The sequence below is a fragment of the Beta vulgaris genome, chromosome 8, assembly GCF_026745355.1.
Source record: "Beta vulgaris subsp. vulgaris cultivar EL10 chromosome 8, EL10.2, whole genome shotgun sequence".
Taxonomy (NCBI): domain Eukaryota; kingdom Viridiplantae; phylum Streptophyta; class Magnoliopsida; order Caryophyllales; family Amaranthaceae; genus Beta; species Beta vulgaris.
The window spans coordinates 20,773,376-20,779,442 of record NC_079209.1 but is presented as its reverse complement, the minus strand read 5'-3'; the positions used below and the strand labels follow the sequence as shown (position 1 = coordinate 20,779,442).

The window sequence follows — 6,067 nt, the reverse complement described above, 5'->3', positions numbered from 1 at the left end:
AAAGATAATATCAAGTCAAATTAATTTCGAACCAATGTCAGTTTAATTCAATTTAATGTAGAATTTCGGGTCATTATATTATATCTTAATCGGATCACCATTCAAATCTTTCGAATCGGATCTTCGGATACAAATAGAACTTTACCATGTCCAGTTGTCCACCCATTGGCAACTACTCAGTAGGCCAAGTACTCGCCTCCCCAAGATAAAAGGCGGGCTCCCACTTCCCAATCTATATTCAAAATTCAGTAAGTTGAGGACTGAGGTGCAATGCTAGTGTACTAGAAGTTCCACACACTAATCGGGTACATTTAATAGTAGAAAGAAAACAAATACAACAACAATTACAACAATATTTCGCCTCACTGTCTTCCTGTCCCTCTCTTTCTCTCTCCTCTTCTGTTGCCTCTGAAAGCGTGCAAGGTTGTCTTGAACCTCTGAAGTCACACCAAAGCCTAAAGACCAGCTGCACCTGCACCCAGCATAAATCTTCTTCTAAAACCCTCTGCCAAAACCCACCTAAACAGAACTTTTAAAGATTTTGGCTCATTCATTACTCTCTCTGTCTCTCCGATTCTCTGTTGTATATACAATCCAAACCCATTAAACCTAAATTTTCGTTATATCCTCCCTTTACATTACTGTCTCTTTTTTCGCATTTTCTCTCTTTTTTTCTCTCTCTTTAGGGTTCCAATATGGTGTCTTTTGCAAGTTCTGAAGATGCCCATTTTGCCAAAGTTGGTCAATTTTGCTCTGGGTTTATTGCCCAACATTTATTGGTGATTTTAGCAAATGGGTTTGCTTCTAATTGGTAATTCTGCTGATCTCTTTCTCTTGTGGGTCTAATTTGGTTTTTGCTGAAAAATTCAAGTTTTGAAGAGAAGTATGGGTTTTGCACTTTTCATTCTTTTTGCATCTATTATGTTGTTATGTTTATTTTTCTCCGGATTTATTAGCATTATGTTGATGTGACTATTCTGAGAATTTTTTGAATTATGCCTGTTTGTTTTGCCACTTTTTTTGGATGTCTATTTCCCTGCTTTTCTCTCTTAGACTAAGTTATGTTATGAGATTGATTAAATAATATACCGAAGGTCTTAAGCAGTTTTTTTTTGTTCCTGGTTCTGTCTATAAAGCAACAATTTTGAGTGAATTGCATTATGATACTGAATACACTGGTTATAATGTGGAGTTACTTGAATTGCAGTATTTGAGTATTCTGTTGTCTGTTAATCAATATTTATGCTATGGAACGGAATCTTGGAAAGAATGTACTCGTTTCAGAGCTAGAAGCCTACAATTTATCTAGTTTCAAAGAAGTTTTCTCTTTGTTTTAAAATAATGTATTTTGGACATTCCAGATAGTTTAAATTATGAAGAATAACTTAGAACTCATGTGATGTGTTACTATCAAGTGTGTTTAGCTTCTTGAAATGCATTATCTACCAAATATTTTGTGGGTGGATGGGCTGGTTGGAGAGAGCTTGTTGTGAAGTAATAATTTTTATTCAAAAATAAAAATTAATGGGCCAATAAAATCATGCCATGCTGCAATTCAGAAGTGTCAAAGTTCGGTGTTATCCAAATAATATGAAGTTGGGATCTTTTAAAGCAGACCACCTATAATTGAGGCTAGGGGCATCAAAGTTTCCTAAAAATGATTCAAGTCAACTATTGCTGCGCTATTAGTTATCAATATATTGGAGGTAGTTAGGTGCAATAGTATTTTCTTATTTGAAAGGAAAGGTGCAATAGTATCGATGTGGTAGTAAATTGTTTCCATGCTTGATCTATTTTCATATTGCAAAGAGAGTTCAGTTTTGTTGCACTGTTTCTTTTGATGTTATAGCTTGGTCTTGGCAATGAAGGTCTTGGCAATGAAATGTATTGCTACCTATGTTACCTAGACTTGTATACCCATGTCTACGGGTACGTGTTCAAGTGTCTGACTCAGCTATTCTATGAAAAATTTCAATGATTTTGGGCCAAAATGAAGTGTCCAAGTGCTGTGTCCACATCCGAGTGTAAAGAATGTGACATGGGTACTTGAGGTGAATTGAAGAGTCCATGTAACTAAGATTGCTACACATCGATAAGATATCTAGTGTTGATTGTCAATACTTGGTTTTGGCTTGGTCATACTTTTGTTTGAGTCTGGGTTTTGTTAGATTGTCAGTTTGCATTCCCAACCTCTATAATAGTTGTGAACTAGTTAGGATTTAAAGGCAAGGCTCAATACATATATAGCCTATACTATACACATCATGTTGATTAGGTGGTGATAAATTATGGGAAAAGTTAATGTATTTGATGCAATATTGTTTTATAAAGTCTGATGTCGATACCCATGGTTATTGAATTTATCCTGAAATGTTGTGTTCTCTTTATAAATTTTCATTCTCACCTAATAACACGTCCATAGGGGTAATAGATGGTAATGAAAATTAATGAAGAACAGGAGATATATGGGGGGTGAGGAAGCATTACCATGAACATTGACATTTACTTTTTTCTTTCACATGAATTACCTATAAATTGATTACCATTACTATCTATTGCTATTGTGAGTAACTGTTCTTTATTATTATTGTTGTGTGACAAGTGAGCTCAATTATAAGCATGGATACTACTGATTTTTGGATTCTTGTAAAATTACTTTTAGTAGATGACAGTTTTTCTACGGAGAAATATTGGGTATCTTATTTGGGGGGGGGGGGGAGGTGTGCTTAAGGCCTTAGTAATTGTACTCGAAGGTGCTATATGCTTGTAAGTGATCTGATTCAGTAATCTAGAAGGTGATAATATACAGGAGGAAAGGTAAAGGGAAATGACTTGTTCCTTCTTGAATTTAATCTGTGCAAGTTTCTGATATCAGTTTCGACTGGAATCTGAGATCTAAGTTGTTGTGTAGACCCCAGCGGTGGCCTATAACTCTGTTACACCTATAGGTGTTTGACAGTTTTGCTGTACATATTCACAGATCTTCTGTTTGCCGTTTATTGCTTCCTTATCAACATCTCCGCAAAGCTTTTGATTAAATAATTTGTATTTTATATCAGATCCGTTGTTTGGTAATAATTGGCCCACTTTATGGGAAAAGGTTTATAACTCTGCTTCTTATGGGAAAACGTAACTCCATGGAGATATAGGGTTAGAAGACCCCTAGTTGGTTCAAACATTTGCTTGTGAAGCATGGAATTTACTCAACTCTGATAGTTGACGATATTTGTTGGGAAGATTGAGGCAATCTCATGATTTAAAGAGATAAAAGTGGGAACAGGAGGATAAGTCGAAGGCGGTTCTATCATCCATATAGGAATGAAAAGATTGGACTGCTTTCTCCTGATTTTGGAGAAAGGAGGATTTTTGGAGTTTCAAGCAAGTTGGGGGAGGAACACTGTATAAAGAGGCAGGAACTAATGAAAGAAAAAGTTGAAGAAAAGGATTTTGGAAAGAAATTTTTTCATCTGTATAATTAATGAATAGGCAATAGCTATATACCAGATGAACAATTCAATGCTTATAAATTACACAAACATGTTCAAAGTAGTTGGTAATTATACGTACAGTGGACCATCAAGACATACAATGGCATCTGACATTCTTTCCCAAGATATATGTAGGTCGTAGGATATGTGAGTCCTTAATTTGAGCTATTAGTAGTCATTGTATGGCTAAAAACTTCGGATTCTACCTGAGTGTGGGTGTTGTATGACTATTTGAGCTAGGAAAGAATGAGATTGTTGAAGGTATATATTACGGTTACACATGATATGGAAAAAGTAGTTCTTTACAGTGTGGCGGAATGTTGAAGGTGAGCCTATTTTTGAAGGTTTAAATCATTGAGAGAATAGGAGGATTAAGGGAAGATAAGGAGGCAGGATTCTTTGCTACTTTTCCTCTTTCTTAAGTTTCCAATTTTTTAGGGAGTGGGGAGGTCTGAGGGGATTTATGTTGGGCATAGGTTGTTTACTGTAGACATAGAAGGTTGATTAATGAATAATTAAAAGTACTACAAAAATAGAAGGTTGAATAATGATAATAATTATAAGTTCAGCCTCAAACTAACATGTGCGAAAATGTTATTGGAAGTATATTCTGCAACTGCAACAATTTGCTCCTTTTTTGGTGTTCCTTTTTGTGCTCTCTGGTACTTGCTCTGTGTTCAAGTGTGGTTAGATAAATGTATAATTATAAAAAGTTCTTTTTATTAATGATGTAATTGGCACTGCCGAGAAGTATGTGTAAGTGATGCTTTCATATAAACAACTCAATGGTTATTTGATTAGATGTAGTAAGTCACATTTCCTAAGAAGTTACTTTTCCCATGTAGTTGCATTTCCTAAGAAGTGCAAGCTGATCAGGGGAAGTATAAATTCCCATTGGAAGTTCCACTAACTTGTGCTAGTGAAGTAACTTCATCTTCATAGGAAGTAGAATTTCATTGGAAGCTCAATTTCCTATATTTATGTCAAGCAAACAACTCCACATCCTTCCATTTCATATAGAACTCTACTTCCCATGTTTTATTAATGTCAAACCGAACAAGTACTCTATATATTTTCTAAGTCATCGCTTATCTACCTCCCTGTTATCACACCTCCTTCCATAGCAATGAAAACGTAGGATAAATTCCATCTTGTGATCTCATGGTTCCAAGTTCAAGTGCATCTCTTTTTGTTGTTTATTCTTTTATAATCTTATCTTGTCATATCAGCTAACTGCTCCTTATTAAGAAAGAGGCATGAATGTCTGTTTTCCTTTTGTATCTTCCATGTATTCACTGTACATTGTGCAATATGTATATCGTTCTTTAACCTGCCACCTCCTTGTTGATGCTAGGTCCAGCAAGAGCAGCAGACTTCTTATAACACAAGAACGAGTAGCTCGTGGTGGGATGTTAATGTTTAACTTCACTGTTTGATGCTACATTGATTTGAGTTGGAGAAAGAAAGGGGGGGGGGGGGGGGGAATGAAGCAATTGGTCCGTGGAACTCCGGTATGTATATCGAAATTTTCTGTAAAGTATTGGTATACTTTAATACATCTATATTACAGCCAACATGCTGCAATTCATGTAAGCAATTAATGTACTTAAGGAACTCTATTTCCGTAGCCATTTTGGAACTTATGTATTGGTAATTTCTAGGCAGTATTTTTTGGGCATGTTCTGGGTAAGTATCAGGAGAGGAAATGAGAATTTGGTATTTCTATATTTGGTTGGACTTTTGAGCACTTTTTTGATGTGTTGTAGTTTTCTCTTTGAGCATCATTGTTGTCCAAGACACCACAGAATGAAATGAATTCTCCCCTCGCAACGGGTGGATGTTGAAGCTCAATAACTCAACCAGCAGCTTCTTACTCCAAAAGAACAGAAATAATGCCATTACAAATTTCGTTTTGTTGAAGTTAGAAATTAGGATTTTGTTTTTTTTTAACACCTCATAAATAGCTGTTTTTATGCTTTACCACTTTTTGTTTTTTGTTTCTTTTTTTCAATTTTACCACCTAAAAGTTTCCAACTCGTTAAAAATCACCACCTTAACTTAGTTCCAGCGAAGAATCTGTTGAGGAGGGCACAACTAATTTTTCATGTCGTCTTCATTAGAATCCCAAATTTGCCTTTTGAATCCCTCTAAAAACCCATATTTTTTTAACGAAAGCCTAAATCAAGTTAGGGTTTAGCTTTTATTGACAAATTGGACCTCAAAGAAAGGAGAAATTGGTGATTCTGCTAATATTAAAGGTATTCCCAGTCCAATTTAATAGGTTAGGGTTGTTCTTCAAGTTTGGGAATTGCTTGTTTTTTGAATTTATTGGTACATTGGGCCTAAATTATTAGCGCATTTATGGTGTTATTTAGCATAATGCTTGTTTTGGTTCTGAAATAAAGGAGGAGAAAGAGGAGTTTGGTATTTTGAATTTTTGGGTGAGGAGGAGGAGATAGAGTGTAAAGAAATCTTTGTAAAAATCAAATAGGAATTGATGATTCTAATAGAGAGGTTGGTGGAGGGAATTGAAGGTAAGAATCTGAATAGTTTAAGAGGATTGAAGGTAAGAGAGGAAA

The 6,067-nt window shown here is 35.3% G+C and overlaps 1 long non-coding RNA gene across 1 annotated transcript; it reads left to right on the top strand.

Moving 5' to 3' along the window:
• Window positions 1–217: 217 nt before the first annotated feature.
• Window positions 218–5,215, top strand: LOC104884647 (uncharacterized). The gene is made up of 2 exons (XR_788756.4): window positions 218–811; window positions 4,843–5,215. It is a non-coding gene; the product is annotated as an uncharacterized LOC104884647 (long non-coding RNA).
• The last annotated feature ends 852 nt before the right edge of the window (window positions 5,216–6,067 follow it).